Below are 18,296 nucleotides of genomic sequence, written 5' to 3'. Positions count from 1 at the left end.
AAATCATCTTCGAGGACAATTCCTGTCAACTTAAGGACTCAGAGGTCAGGGAATAGCCTCGATTGGGAAGGCACGACGAACGGACGAGGCCCAACGGGAGGGAAAGAAAATCAGCAACGTATTAGGACAGTTCATCATCAGACATCGTACCGTGCGGGTGAAATACTTCACTCTCAACAAGATCTTAGCACCGCCCCGTTCATAACATCACACTTTACTTTTATACATCAAGTGCAAATACAGTGCTAGATTACTCTAACACTCGATCTATTAAATCTCCTCCACCTTCAGCGTCAATTCATTCGAAGTACGCGATATCGACCGATCGGTTTGACCTGATCGGTTGCTCTTTAGTCGAGAATTCGCAACATTAAGGTAATGGAAAAGTATTACGGTTATGAAACAGCACGAGTTTAATAAAATACAGAAGGTAATAGAATAGAATATACGCGGTGATTCTCTCGCTAATTAACTGAAAACAGTTTTGCCATTCATATCGTCGATTACACTGCCCGTACAATGTAAAATCTACGGTGATATCGTAGAATTCTTCTATCTTCGACAATAGCTTCTTCTGAAACTTCTTCTCTAGTCTTGCGTCGCTTTAGTCGCCTAATGTACTGTATTAGTAGACTGCAGTCATTCTGTTCGCCGAGCATAAGTAATTAATATGTAGATCGTAGCAGAGAACTTGAAGCAGATGACAACGTGGAATCTCTCGAAGCCTCTAACCGAAGTCTATTGTCGCGGCATAATCCCGAATTCACGCTGCCCTAACCAGCAGCGTACGGGAACAGAAGCTAATTGTACAGCTTCCTGTAGAATTTCCAAGTCACGTGCTGGCAGGAGAACTTTTTATCGCCGACTCTCGGTGGCCGGCGGGCATTTCCTTGTTTCTCGTCTTGCTCCGGGGCCAGAATCGAGACGACAAAGCGAGAAACAGTGGAAGAGAAACTGGTTAAAGATGCGAAGAGGGTTGAAGTTCAGGCGAAAACAAGTATAATTCCCATGGTCGAGAAAGGGTCGGGAGTGGCAAGTACGTCAAGAAGTTGCATCCTCCACGCTCGGCCGACCTCGACTTAATGAATTAAGTTCGCATTGTTAATTACCGCTCGCTGTTTCGCCAGTTCCAAACGTTTCTCTTTCGTGTCCGACCATCCTTCTCCGCCAACTGCTCGTCCAAAAGCCTGTTCCGTTAGGTACTTGTTTTTCTACCTGATTTGTTCGCTCTTTATCCGTTTAATTTTCATCCCATCCCTTACGTTCCATTCTTCAACGCGTGCATTTACTTTTCCGTTCCGATCTTTCTATCCCGCGATAATAAAATTCTCGTTGGTTCGTTATTGCTTCGCCTGTTCATCGTATTGCCATAAATCATACAAAGCACCGCTGTATACAAGATACATGGGTGATATTTACAGGATCGATTGTAGATATTAAAATAATGAAAAAAAGTTCATAATAAAAGTTCATAAAAATAATGTCGTCTGGAGTTTGTTTTATATGTTTGTTTATATGTTTGTTTTATATTTTACACGCTTTGTGTTTCTCACTGTAGGATGCATTAATTAAAACAAATGGGTAAAGTGATTAATCATTTGTTTCTTGAAGAGTGGAATATTAATTCTATTCTTATGCAATAAAGTCTTCCGGGGATTAATAAAGAATGGAGTTGATCGGTTTGCTTCCGAGAAGTTCTCGTAAAATTATCCCCCTTTCATTCTTCGACCTACCCTCGTGAAACAGGAAGCAACGTCAACGCCGAGCACACGCTGCGGAATTTCGCTTTTCATCCCCTAATCGAAAACTCATCTTCGCGCAAGTTTTGCACGGGACAGAAGGGGCAGCGTAGAAAATCGCGCGGCGATTTTTCGTGAACGTTCCGAACACAAAAGATGCTCGCGCGAAATAAGTTTTCATTGTGGTTGGCGCAGTGGCCATTCGTTTTCAATCTCCCGGAAGAAATTAGCCGTCGAAGCGTGGCCGTCGCCGGGATAGGCGTTTTAACGGGCAACGATTGTTCCGCGGCGGGAATTTCCTAGCCGCGACACACGAGCGGATTTCCACTGGCGGACGTCGGTGTGTCCGGTTTAAAAAGCGTCTCGCTACCCTTTATCGCGGGCGGGCACACGCGCGCACGTCGCACGCGCCCGCTCGCCGGTTGCCACGCCATGAATATACATGAACGCATGCAGAACGTGTAACGAGAAATATGAATAAATATGACTTCTTTGCGAACGACTATGAATGTTTGGCGCGCGCAAAAGCAACAGGAAGCGTGCCGGTGATTTTTCATTTCGCCCTCGCGTATATAATAAATACCTGGCGCGTCGCTGTGAAATTGAAATCTTCCAAAATAGAAAGAGGAACGGAGAAGGTGGGAGTGGTTAAATTAGAAGTTTCATCGTTTTCAACCGCTTGGCAATATCGTAGATCTTGAGCTGTTACGCGAACGCAGCATTCAACGTTCTCATGCCTTTTATATTCTTCGAAGATTGATTCCATATCGTTTTTCCACCATTTCACGTTATCTTCTAAAGGGAATTTCTATTCTAGAAATTAATACAACGAAACAGATACAATTAGATAGCTAATTATTATCCGATGTTGAATGAAAAGTGGGGGAAATTATTGTTTGCGATATGGTGGGTTGGAAAATTCGCGTGGAGTGAAATTTCACGCAAGGTAGCCTTCATACGCAGAATTCGTTGGTATTCTCTTTATCCAACATTTCCAACTATCTTTCCCATCCACGCGATAGGATAACGAAATATTAAAAATAACGCTGGATTTACCCCGTTTTTCATCCCGCTCCCGGTGGAATTTAACGGAAGATGGATCGATAGAGATCGAGAAATAGACGGGGGATTCATGCATAATGCATCGATCCTTTTTTGCCTCGGTTCCGCGACACGCCACGATCAATTATATTCCGGTGAATAGCACCGAGTCCGATAATGGGGACAAACGAGTGTCCGTCCCGATGATTCACGGCACTCGGTGTCCCGACACTCGTTTCAAAAATTCTTTTGCGTTCGTCGTCGCATAGCTAGCGAAATTCAGCCGGCCATTACACCGATGGATCCATTAACTTCGTACGAGGAAAATCGTAGCCGATAATTCAGCCCGAACGGCCTTCCCTTCTGCGTTTCGCTGCAATTAACCCGACGCTACGCCGTCAGCCTTGTAATTACTGACGACTAATTATCAGCCTGATATCTGATTAAAAATCATGGAATCTTCCACAGTTTTATGTTCTTTTAAGGTTCGTGTTTCCTTTCTATTTTTCCTTCTTATTCTTTTTTTTTGTATTTGTCACGTTGACTTCTATCGGTAAAGTTTTCACAGATGAACGAAGATGTATATGTGATAAATCAGTAGGATTAGACTTACAGGCTCTTTCAGGCTTCCAGGTGCTTCAAAGGTGGTCGATTAAAGAAGAATCAGAGTTCCGATGGTGAATTCGACGACAGTAGGAAATGGTGAAATCCCTAAAACGCGAATACCATCGAAGCTATCGTCGACAGGACAAAGAAGACGATCCAGAATCATCGTTTAGAACCGTAGTCGAAGTTGGTGGGCTTTCTCGACGACGGATCGATATCGCCCGATCGGTTTTCTCGTCGATACGACCGATCCTATGCCTGGGTGTTGGCGGAAAGTCGATTCCAAGGGTTACCATCCCCCAGGAACATGGTTGCACCGCGGAGCAAGAGAAAAGAAGGGGTAGCGCGGATGGCTTTAGGAAAATTACATTTTGGTTCTACTCAATCTGTCGCGGGAAATAATTCCCGCGTTCGATAGCGCGGCCCCTTTTCAACCTTCCAGCTCATTCGAGCGGCATTACGTTATCTGGAGCATACGTTGGACGAGTCGCAGTCGTCGCTAAATTCGACGACGGTATGACGCTCGCGCGACGACTGCTCGATTAATCGGTTCACGGGCGAACGCCTACAGAATCGATTGCCATCCCCGGACTTCCCTTTTCTCCTTCTCCAACGTTCAGGAAAGAAGTGAGATCTTCCTTTACCAGGAATGAGTCCGCTTTTGCGTCGACGATGCTTCACAAGTGTAGTCGTTGAGCGCTGAACGGAGACAATTTGTGGATAGCAAAGTGGGCTGTAGTGTAAGCTAAGCGCCAAAGAATATTAAAAAGCAAAAGGTTTTCCATCGAAGAGCCGAAAATTAATTACGTCTTACGCATACGAAATGTTATTGTAAGCATTCGAAATTTCGATAAAATAATAACACCATTGACCTGGTGTACAATATCAGCATTTGGTATCCACGAGATATAATCGGTTGCAATCAGTTTGTGTGCTATAGCTAGTTAGAAAATTGCTGGTAAGGGCGGAGAAGACGTGTTCGATGACCTTCCAATCGATTCTGCTGTACTACCGGATATGCACGCTATCATTATCAATCCAATATTCAATTAACCATTCAAAGAGCTCGAAGCTTCCTACTGGATTTTGACCAATCACCTAATGAAATTTCATCGACAGAAAGCCCGGTCAGTCTCGTCACGAACTTGCCAAAAAGATTCTGCAAATTCCATCGAAATAGCGTGCGTCTCTCGAACGAAATCGGTGATTTTTCAGGTGGTCGTCTGTTATTGCCACCTGGGAGCCGAGTCTCGTCGAGTCGCGACAGTCGGATCGACGAGAGAAAACAGAAAACCAAGGGTCGAATTGACGTTTAATCGGGCAGGATTGGCGTGTTACGAAGGGAAAATGTCTCGAATTGCGCGCGTTGCTGCGCTTGCTGGAGAAAGAGCGAAGAAAAAAGAAATTAGAGAACGGGTAGAGGGCGGGGAATCGGTGGCGTGACTCCGACCGGCTCTCGCGGTAATGAAACAACGACGACCGTCGGTCGAACGGACGGACTTGGCTGCTGGCCAGCTAAACGAATCACGAATGAGCACACGATGTGTAAGCTGTAACTCACACCCGATCGTTCATTCACTGGCCGCCACGGCTGCGACGGAAACGCGGCTCTAGTATCAGAAAAGAATGTACGAATGGGGTTGGATATTGTTTGAGAGGCTTCAAAGAGTCCGATTTCAGAGCATCCAACGGCCTTTGTGACACACGGAGATGATAACGTTTGTAGATGACAGGAAAAGCACATATTATTTTCTCACGTTAATGTCGTTTTATGATTAAAGCAAGCGAATTCTAATATGAAAATTCTAATTCTAATATGAAAATGAAAAGAATCTGTTGAGTTCAGAGACGTACTTCTTTAAAAACAGCTGACTAAGAGATTTATATCTTTTTCTACTTGAATCGGCCTCCCCGACTTTACGTTATATCTTTCGAACATTGTCGATTTCCAACTTATTTTTCTTAACATATCCGCTGTTTTGGCTGATTCTTCTACTTGAGGAAGTAAATCGAGCAATGCCGGTGTTCAGCCTCGAGGCACACGCGATACATTAGCGTTATGAGATCGAACCGATGCGCATGTTGGGCGTAATGTAATGTGAAGAAATTTTATCGATACCACCCTTATCGCGGGTCAGCTGTTCCTACCCTTCACGATTCTTATACATTTTTCAGGCGTACTTCTAATGCACGATATCTCGTGAAATATCGGTTAACTTTCTCTCCATACTTAACATTACAATTTTTGAAGGCTGAATACGGTAGAACAGCTACAAAATAAATTCACAGCGAGAATTATTTCAATCTTCATTTCGTCACGGATCGTCCATCGTCCAGACAACTCGATTTCGATTTTCCAAACAGGAATTTTCTAGATCCTCTCGCAGCGAGTAAACGATCGATAATTGTGGCGCATCGCGGCAATGACCCAATCCCAAGCCCATAATTAACACCGCCTCAACTCGGCCCGTATCAGCGCGAAATAATCGACGATGTGTACACGGTCGTAAAGCCGTGGTGCCGGTTACCTCGTAAACGCGTTACGGTCGCGTAAAATGTAACCCGTGCCGACATAAAGGGGACGCGTCGACGCTGACCCTTTAGGTGGGTGGAAACCCAGTCTGACGATGTATGGGAGCGCGAGAAAGAAGGGCGAAGGAACGTACATGGTAGATAATTAGTCGTCATTGTGGAAACGCTGCTCGACGGGGGGACCAGACCTGGTTGCCATTACCTTAATTAATATTGACTCTTTGTCGCGAACGATGGACTGGCTCGCCCACGACGTCCTCTCTCCGCCTCTTTCCCTCTTTTTCAACCGGTACTTTCAGTCTGATGTCTCCGTTCAGTGACGCGAATACAGGGGCTGAAACATCCCTTGTTACACAAACTGCCTCATAAAACACACCCTGCTCGTGCCAGAACGAGACGACGCGTTGTCAGGGATGACGTCGCGTCCGACCCTTTTCTTCCTGCTAAGGCGCTAGCAATACTTATTTTTAAGCCGAGTTTACAGCGATTTTTCTTTTACTTTTCAGATACAAATTTTCTATAGGCTCTTTTACTATTGGTCTGGCAACTAAGTAATTGCGGATTTTGTCATTAGGTGGCATTGACAAAATCCGCAATCACTTAGTTGCCAACCCAATATGTTACCGCGTTAAGGATTGTTGAGTTTGCAGAGTTTACAGCGATTTCTCTTTTACTTTTCGGCTACAAACTTTCTATAGGCTCTTTTACTATTGGGCTGGCAACTAAGTGATTGCGGGTTTTGTCAATGCCACCTAATGACAAAATCCGTAACCACTTAGTTGCCAAGCCAATATGTTATCGCGTTAGGGATTGTTGAAGCTAGAAACAGGGTGCTGGGTTGTCACGCGTACGAGGCTGTATCACGTCAGCCGATCTTCTTACGGAGAACGCGTTACGACGCTGGCACGTGCGCGCGAAACGTCCAGAGTGCGTGTCAACCCGCGAGTAAATCGACGCCGAGGGTTGTCCGTTGGAAGAAGGAGCGTGCATGTTCCTTCCTGCGCCTTTTAATAGTTGCAACGGTGGTGCTGGATGGTTTCACGGTCCTCGGAAGTCGGGGTGCATAACTTTCGCTGTTAATTAGCCGATTTATGGAGTCGCTCGGCTGTTGAATAATTTATAAGGCGTCCGAGCGTGTGTCCGTGGACGTTTTTCGCGGGGAACGAGATCGCCAGAGGAAATGGGAAACGGAAGTGTTGCGAAGAATTTCTTAGGGGCTTTTTGAACAGGAGAAAGCTTGTTCTGAGCAGACTGCTCGCAGAAACGATTGTACTTTTTTTTCCACCGATCAAGATTATCTTTTTTCGCGAAGGGTTAAAAAATGTTACAGTTTCGTTGAAAAGCCGCTCTTTTGCAAAACCTGCGAAACGTCAGTAGAAAAATGGTACAAGCTGCAGACAACTTGTCCGGCATGCGGTTTACTTATTGCGTAGAAACATCCATTAGGTATATTATAGTAGGTATATTAGCAAACGGTGATGGTCAGTTTTCATTTCTCTGAACTTCCATTCCCAGTTTCCAGAATCTTGGTCCTTCTAACAGGATTCACCGCGCATTCTACTGCGTCGAACGACACTCGCATACAGGCACAGAACCACGATCGCATATCATCCCATACGTTTGCCCTCCGACACATGCTCAAATTACACGTATACTTACTGGAATTCCTTTTCGAAGAGCAACAACCCTTGCTGTTACACGCGTATACAGAGAAAGCATTCTATAGTGGCGCGTGTCTTTCAGACAGGAAAGAACGTATCGTTTTATTACAGAGTGGCAGGCAGAAGGACGTGCCGGGGGTGGCTATGCAAAACACACCCGACGGCCTGCGGCATGCGAAAGTAACGTCCGTTTTATGCATCCGGAATGCTTTCGAACCGGCGCGAGCTATCGAGCGACCCCTGTACACGCACACGCGTCTAATGTAAAGTAAGATTAACCGAAGCTGCGCCACGCTACACCTGGAAAATCATTCCGGAGGGAATCGATTTCGCGAAGGCCGTCCAGAGATCGTTCGTCCTCGCGTTACACCGGAGTTTCGAATTGATTCGGGTTGCGCTCGGATCGAGATGGACGAATCGACCTGAGGTTGCTTCTAATGACGGACAAGATGGCTGGCATCAGCTTCAGGCTCGTTTATTGAAATTTCCTGAGAGAAACGAGTGCGTGTTGGGCTATTGCGAGGTTTGCTAAGGGTAATGAGCGGTTGATGGAGGATTTGCAGTGATGGGAACGGTCCATCGATGTACCGGGAAAATATATTAGAGATTATCGATCTGAAAATATCTGTATACGTAACAAGAATTTAACAGAATATGGAAGATTTAGCATGATTTCCGGAATGATAAAAATATTGTCTGACGTTCGATTTGTAGGAAATCGAGAGGATCGAGGTACGAATTACCGCAGCAATCGTGGCGCAACTCGAATTTCCAGCTGGTAGCCGCCCAATAAATTTCGTTCGTATAAAAAGCATTTCCTTCCCACCTATGCGGGTAGCGTAGAATTTTCCCCATCGAGAAAAATGAAACAGATTCGATCGATTCCGGTCTGCGTTTCCCTTCGCGTTACCTGGTGAAACCTATCCGATTACCGGCGAAAGAGGGAAAGAAAAGGAGCAAGGGAAAAGAGGAGGACAAGGGGGCGCGGGAGGTAAAAAAATTTTAATTAGAGACACGAACGAACGCCTTTTCGTAACGCCAACAGGGGAAACCGAGGACGGAGGAACGGGGCGAGTGGACGATGACAGGTGTAGGCTAGGGTCTAAGAGGGCGAAAGGGGCGAAAAGAAAGAGGGAGAAAAGAGAAATCGGGGAAGTAACGCCCATTGTGGATCAGTTAAAAGCGTGTAATCCGTAGGCGGTCGATACCTTTCCCTCTTATCGACTAAATACCATGCAAACATGCCCCAATCTAGCTAGGAAAGTCGACCCATATCACCGCCCCATCTGCGTCCTTCTCCAGCCACGGTGGCTCTATGCTCTGTTTAAATTAACTCCGTCGAACGATCCGTTTCGCCTTCTCGTCGTGATAAGCGCCGAAGATTTCAACCACCTCGTAACTCCTCTGAGTATTCTACTTCGAAATATCCTCGTTCTCCGTTCTCGAGCACCAGCTCTCCACATATCGGTTTCCACGCGTTAGATTTCCAGGTTAGATTCGTGTTATTCTTGCCAGAGGGTTTAGAAGGGAATTGAGACTTCAGGGGTGTAACATTGAAAACACACTTCTGATTAATAGGACAGGCCGGCAGCAAGGCGTGAGATAAAACTGGAAAACCGGCGCTTTTACGAAGCATGCTCACGTCAGCGGGTTTTCTACCTTCTGACGATGTTTCAAACTCGCCCGAGCGTGTAATTCTTCGCAACACTTGCGATTACCGTGAAAATTAAATACACCGTTCTTTTCTAGCCGTGCACGAAGATTCACTGTTTACCCTGTCTGGTTTTTCATCTTCATCCTTCTGACTAATGCCGCTTTTTTCTTGGCCACGTCGACTCGGAAAGTGTCGTGCGTCGAGGGTCATTACGTGCCCTGGCTTGAACCGAAGTTAGCTAGAAGCGGTTGTACATTCAAATGCATGATATCGCGTGTGAAACAGCAGTTACGGAGGTCAGATCTGCATAACTTCGCTGCGAACACCCCCTGAGGGCGCCTTACCTTTGCCCGCACACATCGAAACTCCGCCTGCCCTCTGCCAACCTACACAGCCGTCTGCGGCCCGTCCCCCGCCGCTTCTGCCTAGCCAGCCGCTTTGCATCGCCACGAAACGGCCCTGTTCTCCGTTTCCGGTCGCGCTAAAAGTGATTCTACGCCGGCTTCCGCCCCACGATTTGTCCGTCCACTATCGTCCACTCTCTCTTTCTCTCTCTCTATCTCTCTCTCTTTCTCTCTTTGACTATTCCAAATGGTGTGAACGACGCTGTTGAAGGGTGGCAAGTGTCGCCTTCGAGAAAATGGATCAGTTCCCACGTTTCGAGGTTCTTCGAATGGTCGTTCCTTTCCCGAGCAACCGTAAGATAAACGTGGGAGATAATTTTCGATTTTGTATTTTTTTTTTTTTGTTCACAAGATACCGAAGTCTAGGATTCATTTTGCACAAAACGATCGTCGATGCTTGTTGTTCTTTTTGGTGTTTATATCACACCGCGTTTCTTTATTTTTTAGCATACGTATCATGATCGATACGAACCTACCAAAGACATTGATAAATTATGCATAACTAAGCGTCAATTATTTGGAACCAAGCCTACCTTGACTGTGACCTCCTATTAACCGCTTGGAGGGTGGTCCTCACGTCTGGGGACCATTCCATCTCCTAAACTGTCTTAGTACATTGACCGTTAAATGACCGTCATAAACCTACATTACTCCAATGCCTAGTGCTAGTCATATCCACGCAAGCATTCGTAAATATTGTACGTATTGTATACCTCAGTGTCGTAGAAATTATTATAAATTCATAGGCACGTACCATATTCAAATACCATCTTCGAATGTTTCATTCCGCCGTTAGAGAATTGTTCGCACGTTTTCAACTTGGTGCACTGGATTATCACAGACGGGAAGAACGGGCACTGGGAAGCGGGCGCGTTCGTTAAATAGCAATTATCACTGGTGTATTTATAATTAACCAGAGCTCAAACAGTCGGGTTGGACGTTCCATCTGCCCCGATATATATTCCTGGTCGCGTAATTTGATTTCGCACGATTCCCCGCAGTTTGCCTGGCACACAGCTTCTAATTTTGCCGGGGATTCGTCACCGGCCGCCTTATTTTCTCAGCAAACCGTGGAATCGCGTCCATTGTGGCGCTCGAACGAGTACGAGTAGAAAATATTGCCCTCTGATCCGCTAGATACGACACGATCCTCGCAGGTTTCGTAACCGCCTCTGCGGAAGAATCGATTTCCCGTACGTTTTCGTTCGTATGTCTACAGGGTAAACATTCTTGCGGCAGATCGAACGACGTGAATTGCGCGAGTTACGATCGGCTGTAAAGCCTTGATAACGAATCCAAGCGCGCAGGAGACAGGCTGTATTAATAAAAGTTTGTTATGCGAATATCTACGGAATAATTATTATTATTACCGCCTTCCATTTAAAAAGCATGTGCCAGTCTCTGTTTCTCCGTGATAGAACAATTTAATGTAGACTAAAAGGATAGTCCATTTGCACCGATTAATTGAGAAAAATAAAACCGATATCGTCTTTGTTTTTTGAGAAAACAACGTTTCCTTTAGATCATCCCGCATTGATCGCATGTTTGGATTTTGAACAGTCCGATGTTAACCAAATCGAACTATGTCGATTATTAGAGTCGCATTTATGAATAAAGAATTATAGCCGACAGGTAGCAAGGTTAATAAAAATTTGGATGGAAGATACACGGGAATTCGATTCTTCATTTGATAACATCCAGCGAGGACTTTGACAGAGATCGTGGCGGACTTTCGTTTTCTGATTTATTGCCGGCGAATGGTGTGGTAATAGAATCGTAGGAATCTTTTTTCTTTTTTTCTCTCGCAATATCGTCGTGTTTATGTATTTATCGGAACATGAGAGAAAAAAACGTAGTTTCAATTATAAAAAGAATTACACGTTCGATTTGTCAATGGTAGCGATATTGATACCACGGAGTGTTTAAAATGGCCAGCCGAGTTAATCCATCGCTGGCGATCAACCGTGTATTCCGTGCATTTCGCGTATTTTATCGGAGACGGGGAATATCGACGGGAGAGCGTGAATTTTCGCGTTTATTTCATCCTGTGTTTCCGCCACCCGTGCACTCGTAAATTCCCGCGAATTCTTTCTAATCGTTTCCCCTTGTTTATGCCGCGCTGCAAGTTCCGTTCGATGCCGATTCAACGTTACTCTTTTTTAAACGATAAATACCACCGTAACGGACCATTTCGTGATTGCTGTCGTTTAGCTAATACCTTTTTCAAAAAGTCATCCCGTTCGTCTAAAAAGATCGCCCCTTAAAGGATTCTACGTTATAAAGAAATTGCGTAAATCAGTAAAATCTTCGGCAAACGTTTACTGGAAAGCTTCACGGCAGGTGCATAAAATCGTATCGAAGAGTAACAGCGGATCTTTCGGGCTAAGGTCTAAAAAGATGGAGAGTAAAGAAGAAGGTAACAAAGTGTGTGGTCGTACAATTGCAAGGTTTCCACGTTCTTTCATTTAGAGGGTGGAACAGGGTTGCTGGTAAGTCGCAAAAAAATCAGTGGCAGCGTCGGTTTAGCCGACATCCCTTCTCTTTTTCCCACCCCTCGTCCTACCTGGACAGGTCCGATCCACGCTTAACGATAAATCTTGTTACGTTTCTTCTCGGTTCTTCTAGCTTGCCACCCGGACGTTTATCAGTTAAGCCTGGAACTAACAATAACGAGTGCCCCGTTAAATTACAGCGTCGTATGGTAATGCTGCAGGCTGATCTGACATGGGAACGAGACGTTGTCCTTGGGAACAACGCCGGAAACGAACCGAGAAATCGTCTGAAAGCAAAAGTCGAGAAGAAAGGAAGAGAGGAAGGAAGAGAGAATTGTTCCTCTGCTTCTGCATAATTCGCTGACTCTTCTGCGTTGTTACGTTCTTTATGCTTATGGTAATTTACGTAATTGCTGTTTCTCAAGTTCGATTGGAAGGGAAAAACTTTTCACTTCTCTCTATTTTATCATTTCTCAACGTGCGTCGATATTTCACCCCAAGACATCGCTTAGTAACTGTGCGATTCGCAAGTCTCTTTATTCGCCGGATCGATAGCGATTCATCTAACAATTGGATACAACCTCGACAAACCAGAAGAATGGACGAAAAAAAAAGGATCGTCGAATCACCAGGTTACAATGGTCGCGATTTAATTAACGAGCCGATTGACGAGCCACGCGAACGTTAATAACTTTATTAATTTGTAGTCGGAGCTCATGGTATCGATCCTTTTTTTCTCTCGCGCTCTGCACCTTTTTATCCTACCCTCGCCATTTCAACACGACGAGCCATGAAAATGACTGTCCGAAAAGGGTTGATTACGGTGATCGTAATCGAAACTCTGTTTTCCTCACCGGGCGACCGCAACACGCTAGACCGATCATTTTTCTGATTGTGATGGATCGCTCCTGAGAATGACTGCGGCGATCTCGGGGTTTATTTGCCAATCGATAGTAGCCGCTTCAGTGATTAATTGCTCGCTGGGATTCGAGGGACGTGGACACTCGTTCCCCAGGGTGTCTTTCGGTTATGCCTCCCTTTAAGTGATTTTTTTCAGTCTCTTCCTCGAGCTATTCCCATAGCGCTGCTTAAACGATCCACAGTGTAATAGAAAATACATAGCCACCTCTCGAATTACCTGCCAATCCTTCGAATATATCCGTTACTTTCTCTCTTTTATTAGTCCAATTAGTTATTTTATCCTCGTCCTGTTTACTTAAAAATTTACTAAACGGTACATCACTTTGGACCTTTATCTGTCCCTATCTTATTATTATTTATAGTTTTCTGCATCTTGTACATGCGTATCTTTCCCTAGTGTATCTTTCCATAAATAAATAAATAAATAAATGTACATGTATTTCATAGGACGTGGAACTAATAAAATTTGGCTCGAGGGTAGAACAAATATTTCCGCGTAACAAGTTCGCCAAGCGGGACTTGTTAAGCAAACTACGCACTCGAAATCGCAAACTCTCACCTGAGAAGTGTTCCGCCCTTTAAAAACCAGCCACTTGAACGTTCTGTAACACGGTTAGGGGTCGAAGCGTATGGAGCGGCTGTTGCATTTCAAAGGGTGCGTGAAAGAATAACATTCGTGCTTCCGCTTGACGCCGAGTTTCGCATAGTTGGGCACACGTTCCATCGAATATTTTCCACATTTTCACGATGTGGATCGACTAAAGTTTAGAAGAGGCAGGAACGAACCGGCACGTACGTATCGTAACGACTCGACCGAGGCGTACCCTGAGAAAAGCTCTCGATTCTCAACGGGGACCGTTCCTTAACGCGTATCGCGACGATCGACGACGTTCAGCCACGTTGGAATCGCGCCAGGCGCGCCCCAACGGCCGCACAGTCTACAAGCGAACTGCATTAGTCGGTAGGAAGTTGGCCGTCGTAATTTTTGTTTCATAACGTCAGCTCCATTTGCATAATTCGCCTCTCCGCCCACTGGCGAACTATTTTTACAGTGTAAGTGGTCTACGTCACGGTTCTCGATCTCTTCTTCGTGCATAATTTTTTATTCACTGTATTCTGTATAAGATTATGCAATTTAAGGTCTATTTAGAATACTCGTTCGGGATAAGCTTGCAACGCAAGAAAAGAACACGTTCCACACCGCCACTGTTAAACAGTTTGATCGTTGACGTTTGACGTTCCACGTTGTGGCTATGATTTGACATAGATTCGACGTTTCACGTTTTGGCTATGAAATACCATTGACACGTCACACATTGGCTGTCGAATACCCGTGACAAAAGTACACACTGGCATATCGCTAAGAAACACAGTTTTTCTAAATCGAACAAGACGTTCGTCGATCACGTAAACGACGCTCGAACCCACCCCTTCGTTTCAGCGTATATGGATTGCATCCTGATGGAACAATGTCTCAGGGTCGAGGGTATTTTTTCCCCTCTTATCCAGTGAGCGCAGGCGGGCTTTCTCTACGCCGGTTATCTTCATCTCGGCTGGCTCTCGATGTTCCGCTCGCGCCCTAACTCGATTTCGCCGCCAGATTTAGGGGCGAGACGCGTCCGCCCGGCGTCGACGGGCGCACGAAATATTCCGAGTCTCTACTTTTTTCGATTTTTCTGCCGGAGTCACCGCTAAAGGCGGGGCCCATTTCCGTGAACGTGGGTTTGCGACTCTCGTGAGAGATACGACTTCCTTTGAGCGGCTAAAGAAAGGGAGAAAAACTGTCTGCCAGTCAGAGGGACGAATTCGAGGACTTTGACTAGGTTTTGGCTACGAACGCTGTCAAGCGAATTTGCTTGGTTAACTGCGCATGTATACGTGCAGCACGAGAAATATAACACAGTAAATTGTATTCGTTCGTAGCGTTTCGTTGATTAAAGTTCGGACTGGGGCTTGCTTTATTTCGAGCTAGTCCCGTTGCACGTGTATATTGAGTGAAAATACTGCCAGGCTTCTTACCGCAATGCAACGGTTGTGAAATTGAAATCGAACTTTCAGTCGGATTGCTGTTCGAATAATTCGCGGATTCTAACGCTCGCGTGGCTTCCATTTTGCGATTTTCGATAGATTAAATTCGATGGTTAATGGAAAAATCCTATCTTCTTTTCATGCGACATTAATTAATCACTCGATATTTTTATGTTACGTTATAAGTACGTTGTTTTAAGGTCACTTTACGATCAACAAGCTCATTTCGAAACCTTGAAATAACCTATCTTGAGGTTATTTCAAAGTCAATTTAGAGTGAGTTCAGGATTATTTAGAGACGAGAACAAATTTATTAGAATATTATGTCATAATTAACTGAATCAACTGACTATTATGTAAAATTCGTATTGCATTATTTTTACTTCAGTAAATACGCTTCAGGACGAGAGGAGTCAAGATTGCTATCCAAAGATCGCTTATTCCTTCCACATGATAGTTCCCACGTGCCTGCACGGTTGTCTGATTACGTTTCCGTTAGATGAGGGTAGCCCTTTCAGATTGAGATAAACGCGTATCCGCTAACGCGTTTCCTTTGTCTCATGTCCCTCAAACGGAATCCGGCACCGGCTTACGTATATGTAGTACATCCTCACTCTCCATCAGGCGATAACGAAGTTGGTCGTTAATCAAAAGTACCTAAATCTGGTTTCGACTTTCCAATCGACTACTTTTTTTTACCAGATATTCCTGTAAAGTTTTATTTATCCTCGCCTCTAAACGAGATGAAATATCCGGTGTAAATGAAACGTTTCCAATACTTGATCGACTCTATGGTTTACAATAATTATCGGTACACGTAGTCAATAGTTCGTTAGAAATTTGTAAAAAAAAAAAATCGCACCAATTGCGTTAGCAAGTTACTGAAGTTTTTCCAATTCCGTCTTTGTTATCATCTTATAGAGGAACTTTCATTAAGACTTTGTATTGCACGAGTGTTCTTAGGTTTTTCTGCTAAGCAACCTTGAAATTTCTAAGATGCAAGTCGTATATTTGTCAATAGGAACGAAGAATGGTACTCGTGTTGAAATGCGTAGATGAAGGGCGCATGATCTAGCTTTATATCAGCGACGCCCGGTGTCGATCGTTAAAACGGCTATCCTGTTAATCCGTAAATGCCTGGAGGGTAATTTGGCTCCGGCAAAGTGCTTTCTTCGTTGGCCAGGCGATCGTTACGAAATCCCCGGGAGCGACCGCAACGAAACGGAACCTTCTAATTTCGCCGCGGCCTCTTTTGCTCAAGGCTGCGTGTAATCGGCCGAACAACGCGCATCTTCTTCGTCTTTACCTTTCTACAAGCTGCGAAACCGATCTCCTATCAATGCAATTCCAAGACTATCGTTGTTAAGACTATCGATCGTTACTCTCTTCGCGAACATTGAAATAGCCATTTTTTAAATTCTGATGTTTAAATTAAAACCTCGTCGAAGCTGTCGAAACTTTAGTGGTCCTGTCGAGGTGGCGCACCAAACGAGATTGATTGCTTGTAAAGAAATTTCATCGAGGTAATTGATTTGGGTGTTTGTCTTGTTAGTTTGTTTGGTTGGTCTATAATTGCAAAAGACGCATTATTTGAGTAGTATTTTTGAACGGTGTGGCGAAACCAATGGGAATTATTGGAAATAACGGGCGGAATTTAGTGTTCATCCCCGGTGAACGATGAACAATGGAGCGGCGCGATGTTTGGTCTTGAACAATGCACGGCACCCTTGCTATCGTTGCCGACTATATTTCAATAGTGATACTCGATAAAAGTAATTATATTTAATGAACGAGGGGAACGCGAGGCACCTGGGAAAGATTACGGTCGGGCTGCTATCACGTTTCATCGCGGGTATCGCGCTCCTGTTCTACACGCCACCGCGTTCGTTCCTGCTGATTCAATTTGTTAAAGAACCTTCGTGCGTGAGCATTTAACTTACCCCTCAGACGTTGTCGATGTCCTTTTTGTTTCCTCATTATTGCCCCGAATTATTGATTACGACGGGAAACGCGGAACGAAATGCAGAAAACAGTCGAGATACAGTCGTTCAGTCTGGTCCACGTAGATTCTAGGAAGACAGTCGAGGTACAGTTGTTGAGTCTGGTCCACGTAGATTCTAGGAAAACGAGGATGTCAAAGAGAATGGCAGAGAAAGCTGGAAAATCAGAGCGGAAAGTAAAAGACCGGTTCTTTCAAACTTAGGTTCCTGATGTCATAATTCCTTGCTTCTTTGGAGGGGTGAAATCTTTGCCAACCTCTAAAGCCGGTAACCTGGTGCTCTCGCTGTTGTCCGTGTCGTTGCGGCGCAAAAGACGTAATTCACGCCAATTAACAGCCAGCCAGGCCGGTTCTGCGAGTTTTGCTACGTCAACCCTCTCTCATTTCCGTCTGTGCCGGCGCCTACGCCAACCGTTCTCCCCAACGGTCGCGTTTACCCGTCTTCTTTCACCGTGGCACTACCACTCAGACGCGCCCCTCGACCCACGGCTGACCCACCTTCCCGTCGTTTCTCACCCTTCGTCAACCGCCGAGTCTCTATTTTTCTCAGTTTCGCATGTAGTCGACGTTCTCCGCACCCTCGTTCCTAGCCGGTTACGCGAACTTAATGAACATACTGTATATACATAGCAGGAGGGGTTGGAAGATCGAGAGGCAGGGTGTAGTTGACGAGGAAAGCGTCAGGGAAGACGACGAAATCGAACAAGGGGAAGTGATTGAGTAGAGGAGAAACGAAGCCAGTTGGCGAGGGTGGGAGTGAAATATAGGCCGAGCCATGGGGTGGATGCTAATAACAATAATAAAGACGGAATAAGAGGAAATTGGGCTCCGGAGAAATTCACGGCTACGTAATAAATTCAGGACGAAACAGTCGTTCCATTTGCGGTCGACGAATGGCGAAGACGAAAAGCTGGATAAGAGAAAATGAGGGGGGGGGGGTGGTTACCGGTGACTTGATTCGTGAGCGCGAGTTGCCTGACCACGAAATGAAGTTTCCCCGGCACGAACAATTGGCCACTCGAAGATTTAAAACTTTTCTTGCCGACACTTCGTCTTTCTTTTAACTCGCTTTTCCACCCTTCGGAAAGTACACGTTGAAAAATCGTCTTTCAGGGTTCATCGTCTGTGGCATTGTTCCATCGTAAATTAAAAGGATTCACATGGAAAAAAGACGCCTTTTATCGCGATCATCGTCCATACATCAGCCTGGAAAAATAAT

The 18,296-nt window shown here is 45.1% G+C and overlaps 1 protein-coding gene across 4 annotated transcripts in view; it reads left to right on the top strand.

Annotated features, from left to right (window-relative positions):
- The window catches only part of LOC122571301 (beta-1-syntrophin), a 364,855-nt gene that overhangs the window by 163,167 nt on the left and 183,392 nt on the right, over positions 1-18,296 (top strand). The window lies entirely within an intron of this gene.

Source organism: Bombus pyrosoma, linkage group LG10 (genome assembly GCF_014825855.1).
Source record: "Bombus pyrosoma isolate SC7728 linkage group LG10, ASM1482585v1, whole genome shotgun sequence".
Classification (NCBI taxonomy): domain Eukaryota; kingdom Metazoa; phylum Arthropoda; class Insecta; order Hymenoptera; family Apidae; genus Bombus; species Bombus pyrosoma.
This window is presented reverse-complemented; position numbering and strand designations above follow the sequence as displayed.